At 45.1% G+C, this 18328-nt stretch overlaps 1 long non-coding RNA gene across 1 annotated transcript; it reads left to right on the forward strand.

Moving 5' to 3' along the window:
• The first annotated feature begins 359 nt into the window (after nucleotides 1-359).
• Nucleotides 360-16790, forward strand: LOC119424029. The gene is made up of 3 exons (XR_005187488.1): nucleotides 360-437; nucleotides 4517-4519; nucleotides 16780-16790. It is a non-coding gene; the product is annotated as an uncharacterized LOC119424029 (long non-coding RNA).
• The last annotated feature ends 1538 nt before the right edge of the window (nucleotides 16791-18328 follow it).

Consider the following 18328-nt stretch of genomic DNA (forward strand, 5'->3'; position numbering starts at 1 on the left):
AGGGACATATGGCAAGTTTTAATTAGTGATTTTAAGCACAGCAAACGCTACGGTTGCAACCGAGCTCATTTCCGACATGGAGGAAGTGACGTGACACGTCACTCATCCGGTCGTTAGCTGTTAGCTTAAAATTAGCATCGCTAGCGTTGTTCAAAAACATCATTTAATGACGGATTTTAAACTCTAACGTGGCGAAATTTCAACAATTATGCTTTTAAGAACTTAAGCAGCGTATCAGAATACAGCTTTTAAGCGCTTTTCAGCTTTAAAAAGCAGATTTTATTCCCTATGAAAAACGAGTTTTCATTTCCGGGTCACGTGACTGGATCGTTCAATGACAGAGCAGCACGACCTGACATGTCAGAGTTAGTCACTACTGACACGTCTGTCAGCCAATCAAAACGTTACACACGGTCTTTTTCAACCAATCACAGAACGTCTTTCCCAACTAGCATGTTAGATTTATCTGAACAAGTCCGTCAACTTTTTGTCTTTTAAACTGTCAAAATGCACTTTTTTCTGTTAAAAGATGTAACGAATAAGCTCCCAGTAGCACGGAGTCGGCGCCCCGGTCTCAAAAACGTCTTTCTAGCTATTTAAACAACTCGTTCGATCTTTCTCAGAACCGAGCCGGAACCAACAGAACCAACAGTCCGTTTGGACCAGTTTAAACAGAATAAAGCGTTTTAACAGCTCAAAGCCAGCTTATGTTACACATAACAGACGTACAATTTCAGCTTTAAAAAGACTCAATGACTGAATTTCAGCTTCAAAACATCACTAGCTCAACACAGCGTAAACATGCAGCGTTTTCTCCAAGCGCAGCTTCAGAGGCGTTTCAGCACAGCTGATTCTCTGCACTTTTTCTTCATGCCAACACGTAAAATCAATTATTACACCGATACACAGTCCATTTATGAGCACGTGACGGGCCACCAATATGTAGTATGACATATACTGAGATATATTCATACATTAAACGGGTTCACTCATCTTTCTGGACTGTGTAACATGCGTGCATTGAATTTAACAGAAAGTAACGTGAGACGTCATTTTTCTTTGACCCATCAAAATGAATGCGGTCATTTATTTTACAGAATCAAAGTTTAACATCAAACATTTACATTAATTTGGCAGGATATGAAAACCACGACATAATTAGCTTTATAGGAAGTGAGAACAATACGGCGATTGTTTTCACTTTTCAGCAGAACAGCAGACATCAATTCACACGGCGGTGATTGATTTTCTAGCAGAAGGAGAGTTTAAGATGGAAAGATGAAGTTTATCTGAGAGAGATGTGTGAGGGAATTTGTTTGTTTTAACCAGAACAGCACGCTCCATTGAAATCAGCTTGGCCAACGGTACGCTTGGTCGAAATAGAACTTTTACCTTGCAGACGATAGCTTCAGCGTCGGTGTAGAGCTCTTCTTTTGACTCTTTCAGCGTCTCCGTGCAGCTAAAAACCTTGGGAGTCGTGTGAGGTTATCCAAACAGAAGTTATAATTCCCAAAATCGTCTCTGGTTCAGCTTGTTTGGTTTAGCAGCATCCATGAATGCCTGCGGTTGCATTCACGGACTCCCAAACTCCCTGCACTCTGGATTCCACAACTCTTGAACTCCACTGAAACTCAAAACTCCTCTCAACTCTAGAACTCCTCCGTTGAACTGGGAAGTTGCCTCATTTAAACGGGCTATACTTCCGGTTCATTTGAGAGCTTTCTGATTCGTGGATGGACCAGAACAGAGGTGTGGTTTGTGATGTAAGGTGTTATGGAAAGTCAAGGATAGAGATTAAGATTGTTTAAGAACAGATAGAAAGATTGTTGGAGAAAACCAGTCTTAGTGGCGTCTCTACTCCTAGTATCTGCTGTGAAAGTTAAACATGACATTTCTTTTCAGTAAACTTCTTAGTTGACCGAAACCTGAACTCTAACACACTTACAAACTTGCTCACTTTCAAAGCAGACGATCAAGAAATTGAATCATTACTCTGTAATGTACTCTAACTTGATTTCACTTTGAATTGAGGAATAAAAATCATTACTACTGTTTAAGTAAATAAAAATGAGTAGTTCACTTCAACATGTAAACATTGTTTGAACTAACACAATTTGATTATCAAAACATTTGTAAAATAGTAATGATCATAGAGAATTGTCTTTTTCCACTTGATTAATTCAAGAAAGAAAGTCTCAGGATGGGTCTAAACTGTATTTCTGGATTCAAATCAATGAAATGACAGTTTCTGTCCATCTGGTCAGTTTTGACATAGGCCTAGTCCACTACAGTTGTGTAATGAATGCAGGTGTCAGCTTCACCACTAATTAATTATTCTTAAAGCTAGTTCAAGCACAAAGAATATTAATTATTTAAATACAACGGATTCTTTCTTTTTAGAGTTAAATTAATGCCTTGTGACCAAGATAACTGTGTTCATTGTTTAATCAGTGACATGAGACGCCATTTTTCTTTGACCTATCAGAATAAATGCGGTCATTTATTTAACAGAATCAAAATTTAACATCAAAACATGTACACATTGATTTGCTGATCTGGTTCTGATTAATAAAAACTTGGCCCGCTTTACTAACAAGACAACAGAACATTTCTGAAGGCATCTGGATTACTGGCAAAATAAAAAAGTTTAAAGGAAGGAATGGAGAAGTTTAAAAGTAGATGGATGGAGGAAGATGTATGTTGTTGACCAGAATTAGCACGCTTCTTCCAACACCAGCTCAAACCCCCGGTACACTCGGTGCGTGACGACTCGTTACCTTTGCAGAAGATGAATCAGCTCCGGTACAGGGTCCATTTCAATGCTACCTTTCCAGCGTCTTCGGTTAAAGCGGCTGGTCATTGTCAGAAGTCGTGACGATTTACTCCGTACAACAGAATAAGCTTCCTTAGAAGTTGTAAGGCGTTACGCCTGGGTGAGTTCACAGCGAGGCGCTGTAACTCCGGCTGGGATGGCCTGACCCTCGTCTCACGGTCAAATCCATAAGCTATTGATTAAATCTGAAAGTTCCTTAGGAACTCTCAGGAAGACTTCAGTCAAAGACTGAAGAAGACTGAAGACTCAGAAGACTCAAGAAGACTCCATGAAAGACTCTAGGAAGACTCCGGTCAAAGACTGACTAGTTCCAGGAAGTGTGGACTTTTAAAGAGTCCTCACTTCCGGTCACTTGGTACTTCCTGATTGGTTGAAACAACCAACAGGGGGGTGTTTCAGTGATGTCAGAGGGTTATTAAAAGTCAAGAGAGGCTGCAGAAATGTTTAGGAACAATTAGTACAGACAGAGAAATGTTATGGCGAAGTGAGACAAACGCAGATGCCAGTTGAAGTTATTTACCGTCTGCTAGGTTTAACAACAAGACACTTCGTTCTAATAACTCGTTTTCTGACTGTCTCTGACTTTTGACCGACATCACTACTTCTCATTCAGACAGAAGATCAAAATGCATAATTACTTTGTAAATAGACATTTAAAATGATTTCTAATTCTAATGAGGTTTAAAAATCATTAATACTGTTTCACAGTTGATTGAAAATGAGTGGTTCACTTCAACATTTAGAAATGGTATGAACTAAGCACACTTTGATTATTAAGATATTCTAAAATAGTAATGATAATGAAAAAAGAAGAGTGTTCTTTCAATTGATTATTCAGGATACAATTAAACAGTCTCTTGATGAGCTAATTTGTATTTCTGGATTCAAATCAATGAAATAACAGTTCCTGTCCCATGAAGGTCTTCAGAGACAGGTTGAGGTCCGAGGCCTAGTTCACTACAGTTGTTTAGTTTGAGCCTTGTATGGCTTGATCTAGTTTGAGTACACAACTGGAGACAGTTGGTCTGTTATTAGATGTATTCTTGTCCACCCTGGAAGGATGTTGTGGGTGAGCATTCCAGCTTTGGAAGCTTTCTGTCTAGTGGGTGATGTGGAAGTGTATTGGACCTTTTTCTTCCCCCACTTGAAGCTTTTCATGGGAGGCTTTTCGGTCATTGTATGTTTTGAGTTGTTTAGTCGTCTTGTTAAGATGCTTTTGGTTAAAGGTGAATGTATTTCTCGGTTGTTTATTCCGATCTTTCATGTACTAGTGTTTGGTATTTTCCCCAGGTTTGTAGTATGTGTATATAGGAAGTGTCATGTGTCGACCATTCATCATCTTAGATGAAGAAATGCCAGTAGATTGATGTAGAGCTCTTGCAGGTGGGAGGTGGCAACAGATCATGCATTCTCTGATGTAGTGGTTTACATCTTTGCACATTCCTGGCCAGTAAGAAACCTGTCTTAAACGCTTTGAGTGTTGTTTTCGCACTATTGTGTTTTGAAGATGGGGTTTCATGGGCATGTGCTATCATCACCCCCCTGTGGTCATGAGGCACCACGAACGAAGGTGAAGTTGTTGGCTCAGGAGCAAATACTAACATGCCCTTGAACATTTTCAGGAAAGGTTTTACCTTAAGGAATGAACGAAGTTCAGGGATTGAATCAAGTTCCTCCGAGGAGGGAGTGACATGACCTGGATCATTTAGGTAGCGAATCATCCGTTTGATGGCTGGATCCAGAGATTGAAGCTTAATGATGTCTTTATAAGACATTGTGGGTCCAACTGAGATTGTGTTAGCAGTTGGTTGTGAAAGATCAGATTAGCAGGCTGTAGCACATAGATGTGCGAGCGTTTGTACCACTTGGGTGGGTGGGTTTGGGATAAAATCAGGTGGCCAGGAGGGGTCAAAAGACTGTGTGTTACCACTAGTGGTACTGTTGTTAGTTAACGAGTCTGTGAGATCGTTAAACTGTTTGTTTTGTCCTGACACCTGTGAGTGGCATCTGGCCTCTTTGAGAATAGATGGACTATGAGTCACAGCATCATAGAGATCCCTTTTAGTGTTGGATTTGTTAGTATGGAGAGGCACTGTAGTGACAATCATATGAGCTCTTTGCAGCTCTAGTGGTTGTGCAGGTGTAACTGACACTACCTCTGTGGGAGGTGTGTTCTCAGTCACCTGATGTTTGTCTTTGGGTGGGGAGATGGTTGACCTTCCAGACATATCCAGTGCCAAGCACTGTGAGTACAGTTCTGGTTCAGCAAAGATGGGCTGGGGTTGACGCACCTGGGCCCAAACTTGAGATTCTTAAAATCGATCAAAGGCTGAAAACGTGTCAACAAATCTTGTCCCACCAATAGTGGAATTGTTTCTAAATCAGACACATAAACTGGATGACTGTTATGTTACCAATCTTAAACTGTATCTGAGTCACAAAGGATACAGTTGTGTTATTAGACGTGTATGGTTGTTAGGAGTTGTGCTTTCCCTGGTCTCTGTCTCCCTCTAGTGTTCCAGATTTGTCTGTTCCCCCTCTGATGTCTGCAACTGTGATGTTTCACAGGTGTTCTGTGTTAGTCTTGTTAGTGTGTGTGTATTTAAGTCTGTTCTATGTCATATAGGCTTCGCCCTTTAAGGCTGTCGCTGATGGGTTTATCCCGTTATGCGCAAGCATCATACTGAAAAAATTAGTCCACGCCCACCTGCTGTGTGGGCCCCACCCGATCCGTATAAATTACATTAAGAGCGGGTAATCTGCTCCCATTTTTCTTCAGCAAGCTAGTACAATAAAACAACTGACCTTTCATCGAGATGTCCAGCTCCAGCACGATCCGCTTGTGTCCCTCCTGCAAGACCGGTTACTTGCTTAGCTTCGACCGGCACGACACCTGTGAGGGATGCCTGGGTCCCCGCCACGTCGCCCGCGCTTCCTCCTGCCGCCTCTGTGACGAGCTTCCACCGGAGGAAAGGCAGAGGAGAGCAGCCTTGTTTAAGGCTACCATCGAGGACTGTCTGTCCGTGGCGGGAGACTGTTCGCTGGACGACGCCATGGATTTCTTCGACGCCGGCTCTCGGAGTGAATCGGATGATTCCTCTGGGACCGGTGACGCTAGCAGCAGCCCCGATGCTCGTTCCCTCCCGGGGAGCGCAGTGTTGGAAAGAGGGAGGCCGAGCGGATGCTCGTCTCCCCCGGGGTTTCCCGCTTCAGCGACCACACCGCTCCCTGCCGTGGGCGCGCTCCTCTCGGAGCTGCCCGCCATTATCCGGGAAGCTGCTAGCGTAAAGGGGCTCTCCGTCCCCTCACCCCCCCCCCCCCGCTCAGATCGGATGATCTTGCGGGAAGGTTTGGCTCCACGCCGGCTCGCCGTCCTGATCCCATTTGGCCTCGTTTTCCAGCGGTGACATCGTACTGGAACGAGGCCGCAGCCGGTCCTGGTAGGTTAAGGGCGCCCGTCTCCACTTACGCCCCCATCACCAGAGTGGAGGGGTTCACCGAGCGGAGCTATCCCTCGGTACCCCCCCTTGAGCCAAGCCTCGCGGAAGCCTTCGGAGCGAAGCTGTCCAGGCTGGAGAAGCGTCCCGTCCCTCCGGGGAAACACGACCAGGCGGTGACCGCGCTCTCCAACAGAGCCCACCAGTGTGCTTTTCAGGTGGCCACGGCTAACAACAACGTGGCGCTGTTAGCATTTAGCATGTCGAAAAGGCTGGAGGCCTCAGACCTGCCGGAGGAGACAAAGAGCTCCCTGTGTAAATCGGCAGACGCCATCCTCAACATGTGCGCCGCTTCCACGGTTTGCCTGTCGAGGATTGCAGCGTGGATGACGGTAATCCAACGTTCCACCTGGCTTCGTCACTCTCCCTTGCTGCCGGAAAAGCTGTACAAAGACCTGATGGAGGGCCCCATCTCATCGGACGCGCTGTTCGGAAGCAGCTTGAAGACCATGCTGGCGAATTCGAAGCAGTTGGAGGAGATGTCGGAAGCTGTGCGCCATCTCATCAAGCCGCGCGGCTCATCCCGTCCCCCAGCCCGCTGGAGAGACCGTCGAGAGCAGAGGCAGAAACATCGACGCTCCACGGCAGCAGCAGCTTCGTCTCGTCCAGCTCCACCACCAGCCCCGCCCGCCAGAGACCACCCCTCCTCATTCCGGCAGCCTGCACTTCAGCGTTTCCCCAGAGATCGCCTGCAGACGGCGCTCAGGGCAAACAAACCGCAGAGCTCACGGGGGAGAAGATTTAAGAAATGACGGTCTGCGGAGGATGTGTGTATAAATGACACAGGAATTGAAATAAATGATTTTTCAAAGATCAAAGTGCCTGTTTTTAGCCAGTCTGTAAGTTCGGATGAGCTCACAGCCGCTGCACACACATCCTCCACACATAAAGAGCCGGTGTCCTTAAATAAAGGTTTTTTTAAACCCAACGTCGCTACATCACATGCCCAGACGCTCACGTGACACCACGGTAAGCGAAATAACTTGTTGTCAATCAGAACCGCACGATCACCACCCAAGCGGTGTTAAACGTGCACCCGAGCGAGGCAAGCAGCCTCCATCCAAACGGCGCTGTGTTGATGATGCACGCACAGCTGCCCGGCGCTCACCGGCTCACATCGGTATAAATGTGGGACCGCAGGCCGGGTCCGGTGGAGGTCCCCGCTCTCAGCGAAAACAACACACGCCTCTCCTGAGCAAACGCGAGCGGCCGTCATCCACCGTGTCTCAGTGATCAGCAGCTCACGGCGGCATAAGCGTGGGACAGCTGAATGAATCCAATGACGGGCCCCGCCCTCAGCGAGAGCGGCGCGTGTCCCTCCAGAGAAAACGTGCGCTCCCGCGAGGCTCACAACCTTCACTTCGACAGCACGGCGTTGATGAAGTCACGCCCTCCGCCTCTCAACGTTCGCACAGCGACGTTAAACGTGCAGCCTCACGACGTCATCAGCTGGCACACGCTTCGCTTCAGCACACACCGCCCCGCCCAGACATGAAGGTTGGTCCGCGATCCAGACACAGCGCACGGGCGCGCGCAGAACAGCCCTTTCGAGGAAGCCTCGCCTTGGGTCACGCGGAAAACATTTCCGCGACGCATGACGGTGGTCAAGGCGGAGGATTGGATGACATCCGTTCAAAACATGGCACATCATTTAAACGCACGTCCACTCCACGAACGTTACGCAGAGTGGCAAAAAACCTGTTCGCTGGACAGATGGATGGACAGAGTGTTATGCAAGGGTTACACGCTGCAATTTGCAACCCGACTCCCTCCGTTCGGAGGAGTTATAGAGACGGTCCTGTCATCACCAGACCAAATCTAAGCCTTAAATGCAGAAGTTCAGGAGCTTCTGATAAAAGGTGTAATCTCAAGAGTTCCCAACGAAGAGGAAAACACAGGGTTTTACTCACGCTACTTCCTGGTCCCCAAAAGGACTGGAGGGATGAGACCGATTCTGGATCTGTCAGCTTTCAACAAAGCGATCATGAACAGACCGTTTCACATGTTGACGAACAGACAGCTGTTGGACAACATCCAGAAAAACGACTGGTTTGTTTCCATCTATCTAAAAGATGCCTATTTTCACATACCGATCATCCCAAAACACAGAAAATTTCTGCGTTTCGCCTTTCAGGGGATGAAGTACCAGTACAACAGGCTGCCTTTCAGGTATTCCCTCACGCCTCGTACGTTCTCAAAGTGTGTGGAGACAGCCCTGCATCCGCTGCACAGAGCAGGGATGAGAGTTTTGTTTTACCTGGACGACCTGCTGCTCCTGTCACACTCCAGACAGGAAGCGCTGATACAGGCTCAGGTGTTGGCATCACACCTGTTAAATCTGGGCTTCGCCATAAATTGGAAGAAAAGCTCGATTTTCCCGGCCCAGACAATTGTTTATCTGGGAGTGGAATTAAATTCAATTACCATGACGGCTCGCTTATCACAAACAAGAATCGACACTCTAAAAAGCCAACTATGCCACGTAAGACCTGGCAAAGTGGTAACAGCTGTCTCCGTCATGAAGCTGTTGGGAATGATGTCATCAGCTCACACAGTGGTCCCGCTGGGTTTGTTACGCATGAGACGCCTCCAGAGGTGGTTTGCGCGTCTGCGTGTGGATCCAGTAAAACACAAAAGACGGATGATCACTGTCCCTCCCTCCGTGAGAGCAGACCTCCGACACTGGGGAAACACCCTGGTTCTGTCAGAGGGAGTCCCAGTCAGCAAACCCTCGTCACACGTGTCAGTCTTCATGGACGCGTCGTTGTCAGGCTGGGGGGGGACATGCTTATCTCAAGCAGTAGGGGCGCTGTGGCCCCACCACACATCAGCCCACATCAATGCTTTGGAGTGTCGCACAGTGCTGAACGTGATTCAGCATTTTGCTCCCGTGCTACAGAATCAACACGTGTTGATTCACACAGACAACATGGTGACTGCTGCGTACATAAACCGCCAGGGGGGTGTGCGTTCAGCCCAGATGTTACACATTGCGCGGAAGCTACTGTGTTGGGCTCACCAAAATCTGCTTTCCATCAGAGCGGTCTACATACCCGGCGTTCTGAACAGAGGAGCAGATGTGATGTCCAGAGGCGGCCCGCGTCACGCGGACTGGACCCTCCATCCAGACCTGATGTTTCAGACGTGGCAGAAGTTTGGCAAAGCAGCCGTGGACCTGTTTGCGACGCGAGAGAACGCTCAGTGCCAATTATGGTTTTCCCTGAGCCCACGAGACGATCCACTGCTGGGGGTGGATGCATTTGCTCACAGCCCGTGGCCCAAAACGCTTCTGTACGCGTTCCCCCCACCTCCTCTGATTTTACGGTTCCTGAACCGAGTTCAGGAGGAAGGATTGACAGCTCTCCTGGTAGCTCCCGAGCGCGTGAACGCACCATGGTTCCCAGTCCTGCAACGTCTGTTGTCGGGTCGTCCGTGGAAACTGCCATGGAGGGAAGATGCTCTCCTTCAAGCAGGAAGAGCGATCAGGAGTTACCCGGAAATAGGCCAGCACCTGTGGGTCTGGCCGCTGAGCGGTCCCGCTTAGAGAGGATGGGTCTCCCTCAGGAGGTAGTGCGCACAATTCAAGATTCACGCGCTGCATCTACCACAGCCCTGTACACATCAAAGTGGACGGCCTTTCAGCGCTGGTGTACAGAGAAAGGTTTAGAGGCCACCTCATGTCCATTAGGCGGCGTGCTGTCTTTTCTTCAACAGCTGATGGATAGGAAGTTGGCATTCAGCACGATTAAAACGTACGCTGCAGCCATCTCTTCCTGCCACGAAGGGTTCGGAGACAGAACAGCTTTTAATCACCCGCTAATGAAGCGGTTTCTAAAAGGTGTACAAAGACATAGGCCGGTTTCACGCCCACTCGTTCCACAGTGGGATTTAACACTGGTCCTGCGAGCCCTGATCAAGCTCCATTTGAGCCTATGGATCAGGTTTCACTTAAATTCTTGTCTCTTAAAACAGCCCTGCTGCTGGCTTTAACATCTGCTAAGAGGGTAAGTGATTTATCTGCCCTCTCTGCCGCTCCGTCATGTCTCAGAATCCAGGCTGACGGTAGTTCAGCTGATTTAAGACCAAACCCAGCCTTTATGCCTAAAAACATCACGAGCTCTTTTAAATCAAGACAGATATCGTTGGAGGGATTCTTCCCTCCCCCCCACAGATCAGAAGAAGAAGCATCTTTTCATCTTCTCTGTCCGGTGCGGGCGTTGTCGTGTTACATAGCGCGTACAGCTGCGATGCGTCAAACTCAACAATTGTTTGTGCATTATAGAGATGCATCTGCAGGTCGCCCGTTATCCACCCAGCGCTTGTCACACTGGCTGTGTGAGGCCATTTCTGAAGCCTACAGAGCATCAGATGTAGAGCCTCCTGTCAACCTCAAAGCACACTCAACCAGGGGTATCGCATCTTCGACTGCTCTGCATAATGGTATGTCAATGCAGGACATTTGCACTGCGGCTGCATGGTCAACACCCTGCTCATTTATTCGCTTTTACCTACGTGATGTAACGGCTCGTTCCATGACACATTCTGTCCTTAGTGCTCTTACAGAATGAATACTGTCGTTTTCTTCATGGAACTCTGTTTAAACTCACATCTGTCTGCATGCTTCACAGTGTGAGATGTTGTTATCAGCCACAAGTTGTGTCTGTGATTTTGGTTCTATTGTCACTAATCAGTTCATGACTATTGTTACCAATCAGTTCATTTGTTCAATAATCAGTTCATTGATATTAATCTGTTTATACTGTTCAATCATGAACCAGTTGCTTCATGCCCCCCCCCCTCCTCTTTTCAACATCTTCTCCCCGTTGAAAGTTTTTTCCGGGGCGTTCACGCTTTGTCAGAACGCATAGTTACACAACATGCGTCTGTGCATGGCACACAATTACGCGATGCGTAGTTATGCACATGGGGAGCTGAGTGACAAGACGTTTTTTGGGTAAGCTTCCGCTTCTTACTGTGTTCGAATGGACCCAGTGAGGCGAGGACCACATCCGCTTCGCCCTTAACCCATCAGCGACAGCCTTAAAGGGCGAAGCCTATATGACATAGAACGTTGGTTACGTACTGTAACCCCAGATTCTATGAATATAGGCGTAGCCCTTTAAGCGTCGGGCCTCACTGGCTCCTGAATAGCTGAAGAAAAAGAATAAGCTATTTGGGAGCAGATTACCCGCTCTTAATGTAATTTATACGGATTGGGTGGGGCCCACACAGCAGGTGGGCGTGGACTAATTTTTTCAGTATGATGCTTGCGCATAACGGGATAAACCCATCAGCGACAGCCTTAAAGGGCTACGCCTATATTCATAGAATCTGGGGTTACAGTACGTAACCAACGTTTGCCTGCGTCCCTCATTGTCTGGTCATTGTGTCTCACTGTGATGCCTGTTATGCTCCTCGTGTCCTGCTCCTTGTGTCCTGCCCCATGATTTATGTAAGTTTGCTGCCCCGTCAGCCATCTTTATTTTGTAAATAATAAATTATTGATTTATATTCTTTGAGTCTTGCCTGCCTGCCTGCTCCAAATGGGTCTCCTGCCTAGAAATCATCACAACGGTGTGATACCAAGGAGGCACGGCTTAAGAACCATTCTTTGTGTTAGCGTGTTTCGCTGCTGACTGCAGTTTCTTGAACAGGGTGACTGACATCAGGGTGACATCTGCTGCTGTGTCAAGGAGTGCGTCATGAGTGAGAACTTGTTCCAGCGTTAGTGAAAAGTAAACTTTCTTGCGGGCCCTCGTTCGGTAAGGTTACACAAAAATTGGTAATTTGGAGGTTCCTCTGGGAACTCAGAGTAATTGTTCTCAAAATAGAGATCCTCGGGGTTCATTAGAACGTTTGAGATTGCATTCAGGGTGTGTGAATAGTCAGTCTGTTGTTCTGGAGGAAGAACAATGTCATAAATAGTTACAATCTGCGGTGGCAGGTTGAAGTTCTAAATCTGCATCTCGTTGGTCCAACGGTTGGTTGGCCAGAGAGGTCACTGACTGAAAGTCAGCACCTTTGGTGTCATTGTCTTGGCGTTTTTCATGAAGGAAACGTTTAATTATCTCAAGTTCTCTAGGAGTCAAGCTGGTAGACTTACCTATTTTTGTCTTGGGTGATCCTTTGTACTTTTCAGATCGTTTCTGACGTACTAAAGGTGGTTTTATTCCAGGTCAAGAGTGACGATCCTGAAAGGTGTGGGTCTGATTAGGAGAATGTTTACTCCCCTGAAGAGGTTTCCAAGAACCTTGGTATTTACCAGGACCTTTCCTTTGATAAGGTGCCTTAAGCTGGAAATAAGATGGGTTCTTGTCAGCTTTGGGAAAGATGGGTGCAGCTTTTGCTCTGGTTGAGTCAGTGTCCACACTTGCCCTGTTAAGTCCCAAAGTTGAGGGTATTGTGTTCACAGTGAAAACATTTTTTGGTTCCACTGGCTTAAATTGGTTCAGCTTTTGAAAAGCCCTACAGGCTAATTCTCTTAGCTGAAGGATGGTGAAGATTTGTGGGTCAGCAGAGATACCAAGTAAGTTGGTAAATGATTCATTGAGATTCTGGATGAAAAGTATTTTAAAGTTTAAATCTTCTTCCATGTTGGAGTAATTGTTATAACCAAGTAAGCATTGAACATCCGTTGAACGTCGTAACTTCAGTTTGGATGGATTCTTTGCTTCAGACAGTTGGTCCTGTAAAAATTTGATTTTTTTTTTCATCTTTAAGTTGTAAATGAGTAAGGCAGATATTATTTTGTTCAAGGATAAACTCATTGTTATAAAACGATTTCTGTAGAGTTGTAAGCATCTCAGTTTTAGTTTTGATTTCATTAGAAAGTTGAGGTTGTGTGTCAATCAACTTCTGTTGTAAATCATCATAATATCTTTGCATTCTCAGATATTCTTGATTGAGAAGCTTCAACTTTGATTCAGCATAAGATAATTTGTTTTGTAAGAGTTATTCATTGGACAGCCTGGAGTCATATTGATGTTTCAGAGTATTTTGTTTTTCAAGCTGGGAACTTAAGTGTAGGTTGTTGTCTAATTTGGTTGAATCAGAAAACAAAGAGATAGTGTCATCTTCTTTAGAGCTGAAAGCCATTTTTGTGACTTTATTTATTTACTCATTTAAGCAAAACAAAATTAAATTTAGGTTTTAACTTAAAAATTGTGTTTACTTCTGAGGTGTTGGTTAATTTAAAATTGTATTTATGAAAAGTTGTTTAAAAAAAGTGTTTAATTCTTGGAAGGAGCTTGGTTACTTCACTTTAAAATTAAAGCTAAATTAATAATTAAAATTTAATATCAACAAATATTACTTTAGTTTAATCAGCTCTCAAAATTTTAAAACATTTCCAATGTATGACAAATTATTTAGAGTGATTAGTTAAACTGAGTATTTCAGTTAAAATTAATTAAGTTTCTTTGGACAAGAAAAAAAAATATATTTTTTTATAAGTTAAAGCTTCCTATAGTTTAAAAATATTAATTTTTTGTGTAATACTTTCTTTGACCACTACGTACCGTAGCGCTGTTTGGAAGGACGGGTGTACTTTTAAAGGAAGAGGTGGAGCTTTGACGTTTCTCTTTCCAGGTCAAGCTCTCTTCAAAATGGTGGACGTTTGGTTTTGGAGCCAGAATTAGCCTGTGGTGTTTACACAAGCATTGTTAAAGTCACTAAACGAATTTCCAACTTCTTTTCGCGGCAAAACGAAGCTTTAACAAGCGATCAGTTTTTCAGCATGACGTGAAAGTCTTTTCACAAAATCTGGACGAACGAAGCGTTACTTTAGTAAGTAAGTAAGTAAACTTTATTTATATAGCACTTATCATAGATACAATCACAAAGTGCTGTACAACAATAAAGAAATAAAAGCTTAAAATAAAACAAAAATAATAACAACTCATTAATAAAAACAGTAAAAACAGCTGGTTAAAAACAGTAAAACATTTAACTAAAAGCTTGTCGAAATAAAAATGTCTTAAGCTGCGTTTTAAAAGAATCAACAGAGACGTTCACACGGAGAGACAGGGGCAGGGCATTCCACAGCCGGGGGGCTACGGCCTGAAAGGACAGGACACCCCGAGTTTTAAACCGGGTCTTAGGAACCTTAAGATGATTCAGCACTGAAGACCGAAGGGTGCGGGCTGGAGAATAGCCAGAGTGGACCTGTAGCTTAGCTTAGCTTTTCAGTTTAGCTGTTATTACCGATCCAAAAACGCCTTTTGGGACGGCTTGAAAACGGATTTTTCATCGTTACATTTTCACTATAAAGACGCGACTATCGGTTCACCTTAGTGAATCAGATTAGGACTTTTTACCATTTAAAGTGTCATTAAACGGGGCATTAGCGTTAGCTACACTAATTGCTAACGGAATCCACTGCAATGATTTTACCGTTCGTTGCGACTTAAAATCCAAACTATTTCACTTAAAATTTTGAAAACCGGATTGATCAGATCCTTACACCATAGATTTTAATCCGGCTGGACTGAATTGGTTATAAAATGCATGCAGAATATTTATTTTAAATGTAGAAGCAGACGCGGTGTGTGAAGTGTGACCCCACCTTCTTCACGGAGAGGCCCACATGCACACACACATGCAGGTTCGAGCAGACAGATAAACGCAGCAGAATGAGAAAAAAATGCAGCTTTAAAACACAGTTTTATGCTCACAATTCAACAAAAACCAGCATAGAAAATACTTTTTCTATCTACATTGTATAAGAATGCTCCTCTAACGAGCCTAACATGGCAGGCACCAATTATGTAGAGGGATTTGTGATTTGATATATATTGTAAATTATTAGTTATGAGTTAAGCTCATATGATATGCATTTATTATGTAAATAACCTTGTTGTGTGGGCACCACCTCTTTAAAAAGAAAAATTAGTCTCTAACCCTCAAATTAAATGTAACTGAAACGTGAATTCTTTCTCCTGTTTAAAGGGCATCAAATCAGTTAATACACACAGATATGTCAAAATAATCACAAATGTAGTTGATTTTTATGTATTTTATTACAAAAACAATAATGTGATGTATATAGCTGAAGATTATTCATAAAAATGAATACACAAATTAATAACTTACTTTGTGTCAAAGGTTACTTGATTATTAAATTCAGTGTAACTTTTTATAAAAGGCCGATTTTTGGACTGGTTCTGTTTGTGGTGTAGTTAAAATTGTGTCTTAATTAACTGTGGTGTATAGGAAGCAATATAATTGATGTATGATCACCAGAAAGGCATTGAAGGTCTCTTGTCCTACCAGAATGAGATGGTCAGAATGGTCCAACAGCTGCTTAAGAATGGTACCAGTCCAGATGTTCTGGTGACTGAGAGGCTGTTGTCTTCCTCACAGTTCACCTGTCATTTTGGAGGGACGAGGGTCCATATGGAAGTCAGCAGGGATTTACCACTCTGCGGCGAGGAGTTCTGGTTCAAATCTCAGGTTAATACCAGGTTCTGCTTCTGGTCCTCTTCCTTCCCAGGACATCTCACTGGGAGGAAGTTATTCTCTGAAGTTTGCTCAAAGTTCGTTGATGTAGAAAGAGTGGTGAAGTGGATGAAGTAGTGTACGAAGATGAAGAAGTGAAGTGTCTATCTGTGTGTTACAGATTGACTTAGGACCTCCCCTCAGAAGTGGGATGGTTCATGAACCTTGTGTTATGTTTTATAAAATCTACAGTCCATTTTCTCTGTCTGCCTTTTTAAAGTTACACTTGTTTTAAAAGGAGAAAAATAAACATGATTGTCTTAAAGAGATGTTACTTTGGGCACAGACATTTTCAATAACAAACATTCAGTCCTGAAGCTGTGGAAAAAAAAAATGCAATGTTCATCCAACAGGTGTCGCTGTTCATCTCCTGAAAGATAACGTCATTTAAAACAAAGGATTCTTTTAAAACTGTTATCTCCATGGGAAAATCCTGGGAGTAAACTCCTCGCTGATGAAAAGTTGAAGTCTTGGCAGGTGTTTTCACTTCGAGATCAATATGAAACACAAGCTCTCATTAAGACGATCTGTGCGTTTCGTGGGAAATGAGTTCTTATTGGCAGTGAAGTTAACACAGTGACAGTTTTCATTACATTATATTAGTGTCAACTAAGGAGTTTGTAAGCTGAGTTTACCACCTGTAACATAAAGTCGGTTTGTTCCCAAGGGAATAACTACATCTTTTAATTCAAAAAGCGTTCAATACAAAAACAACTGGACTTTATTTGTTTTTTTTCTTTCTTTTCCTTGATGGCCTCCCTTCTCCCCTTACAGCCATCCTCTCCACACCATTATTATGAAATATTTATTATAGTGACAATCTAGTGTAGGTTTTTTTTTAAATTTTTTTTTTTAATTTTTTATTTATTTATTTTTTTTAATTATTTTTTTTAATAGAATAGAAAGAAAGAAAAGACAAAGTAAGACTCCAAAATATAAGAAATATACACAAAGAGAGCACACGTCAAAACACCCGGCCACTGTCTGTTCACCTGCAAAGAACATGACAAAACACAGCAACAAAATACATATGTATAAAGAACTTAAAATATTCATGGCTTTGCAGTAAGTTTCCATAAATATATATACCCATACCTACGCCTATATACATACATACATACATACATACACATGAATATACACTCACATACATATCTATATATCTACATATAAAGCCTACATAAGCATCCCTGCTTCTATTTGTGCGTGGTTGTGAGCATGCATAAGTGTATAAGGCTTCTCTAATAGAACATTTATTAGTAACTGTGAAGCAGCAGATACCCGACCCCCAAGACCAGAGGCAGACGAGAAAGGGGGGACCAGAGCCCAAGACCCCAGGAGGGACCCCGACCGCGGAGCCCCCAGAGCCACCCACACAGGACGAACCACTCACCCACCCCCCAGAATGGACCACAGGGGAGAACCGGAAGATCCCCACCAGCAACCACATACAGTGACCCCCCGGGGCCAACAGCGACAAGCTCATAGGCCCCCGTCAGCACCCGCCGCACCGATGTAGGTCCAGGTCCAGGCACCGAGGCCCGGGCACCGAGGACTCACACCACCTAGGCCAAGGCCTGACAGGGCCAGAGGACCCGAGCCCCACCAGGCAGACACCAGGCCAAGCCGACACACGCCCAAGCGCCCAGCCCCCGATACCAAGGGCCCCAAGCGCGCCGGCAGGCAAGGGCACACCCCACCAGGGGGCCACGCGATAGGGGCGCGATGCCAAGCACCCCCAGTTGTATCAAAGAGAGGGCAGTCCGAGTCTCGGCCTAACAAATACCCATTCACACACAGACACAATCACACTATCCCAACCTCAATCTCACATTCATTCACTCAAAGACATACAATAACGATACATTTCATTCTTATTCCCGATACACACTCTATACCCCCCAGGTCCAAGACATGTACCCGCCCTCTACAGGGGGCAGCCCATGCCCAAACCCAGGAGGTAAACCCATTCATTCTTGAGCGGAGAAGAGCCAATACCCCAGACCCGGCCCAGGCCATGCCCCGCCGACAGGACACCCCCCCACCATGAAGAGGACACGCCACTGACCACCCCCACACACCGCCAACAACCAAGCACGCACCCCCAGCCGACCGCCCGCCAGGCCCCGGCAGCCACCCCGGCCAGCGGGCCAACCATGGCACCCAAGAGCCAAGCTCAGGGGGTCCAAACAACCCCAGGGAGAGCACAGCGCCAGCACCGCCCATGGCAACCCCCAGACCCTGAACCCCCACATAGTCCTGGTCAACACCCGACGGCCTGCCCTTCTCCCGGACCCCACCCCCGGAATGGCAGTCAGGGAACTAGGTGGGTAGGAAGAGGAAAAAAAAAATAATAATAATAATAAGACCCCGACACATACACCCCCACCCCTAGATGTGCTGTTGATGTGTGTTGTTGTATAGTGCCATTAAAAAGGAAAGAAAAAGGAGCAAAGGCTGGCATGGTGCCAGTTTCCCCTCCACCCCAACTCTATCCAAACCC

This window comes from Nematolebias whitei, chromosome 17, assembly GCF_014905685.2.
Source record: "Nematolebias whitei isolate Nwh7 chromosome 17, NemWhi1, whole genome shotgun sequence".
Classification (NCBI taxonomy): domain Eukaryota; kingdom Metazoa; phylum Chordata; class Actinopteri; order Cyprinodontiformes; family Rivulidae; genus Nematolebias; species Nematolebias whitei.